Source organism: Entelurus aequoreus, linkage group LG18 (assembly GCF_033978785.1).
Source record: "Entelurus aequoreus isolate RoL-2023_Sb linkage group LG18, RoL_Eaeq_v1.1, whole genome shotgun sequence".
Lineage (NCBI taxonomy): Eukaryota > Metazoa > Chordata > Actinopteri > Syngnathiformes > Syngnathidae > Entelurus > Entelurus aequoreus.
The window spans coordinates 45,308,329-45,309,617 of NC_084748.1; positions in this window are offsets into that span (position 1 = coordinate 45,308,329).

Here is a 1,289-nt window from a genome sequence, read left to right on the forward strand (position 1 = left end):
AATGCAAAGGAAAGTTGGCGCGGGCAAGGCGTGAATGTAACTACATCTTTTAATTTAAACACTAACAGACTATAAAAAAGGAAGCAAACAAATAGGCGCGCACAATGGCGGAGAACAAACTTGACTAATGAAAACAAAAGACTAGCACAAAGGCAATTAACTATGAACACGAAACAAAAACACTTACTGTGGCATGGCATGAAGCATGAACTATAATAAACAGGAATCTCCTGGGTAGCAGAGGTAGTATGGATGGATAGGATAGATCAGTGTTTTTCAACCTTTTTGAGGCAAGGCACATTTTTGTCATTAAAAAAATCCGGAGGCACACCACCAGCAGAAAACTTTAAAAAATGTAACTCCACCAAGGCGTCGTGTCTTATTTTGAGTGTGTTGGTGTCTTCCTGTGTGTAGTGCTTTAGTTCTTGTCTTGCTTATTTTGGTGGCCCTTCCTGTTTTTCCGGTGTTTTCCTGTAGTGGCTTCATGTCTTCCTTTGAGCGCTATTCCGCGCACCTGCTTTGTGTTAGCAAGCAAGGCTATTTACGTTGTTGCTATCCTTCTTTGTGTGGACATTGTTGATTGTCATGTCACGTACGGATGTACTTTGTAGACGCCGTAAGTTTTTGCTGTCGTCCAGCATTCTGTCTCTGTTTCCTTTGTAGCCAGTTCAGTTCGACTTTTGTTTTGCATAGCCTTTTCCTTTCGTTCATTTTGGGTTTAAGCATTACATACCCTTTTTACCTGCACCCTGCCTCCCACTGTGGTCTGCATATCGGGATCACAACGAACCATCCTCGTCCCACCCGACACATTCCGACTTTTACAAAGCAATGCTGCCACCTACTGGATGGAGTATTACGTGGTTACCCTGCCGAGTTTTACGCAGCACAGACACTAAGCAACGGCACATTATTGGCAGATTGTAATTATTGATTTGCCAAAAATATTTGTGGGATAAATTAGGTGAAGTTGCATAACACCAGACAATATCTCACGGCACACCAGTGTGCCGCGGCACAGTGGTTGAAAAACACTGGGATAGATAACGTCACCAGGCCGATCAGCAGAAACAGACAGTCGTAAATAGCAGTGACATGATTGGTGACAGGTGTGCGAGTGCAAAGCGCGAGGCAGGTGCGTGGCATGACAGGTGAAAACTAATGGGTTGCTATGGTGACAAAACAAACAAGAGTGCACAAAGAGTCCAAAAACAAGACCCGAACATGACTAAAACAAAACCATAATCAACAGACAAGACATTTTGTGCCTTTTAGTAAAAACTCAAAAC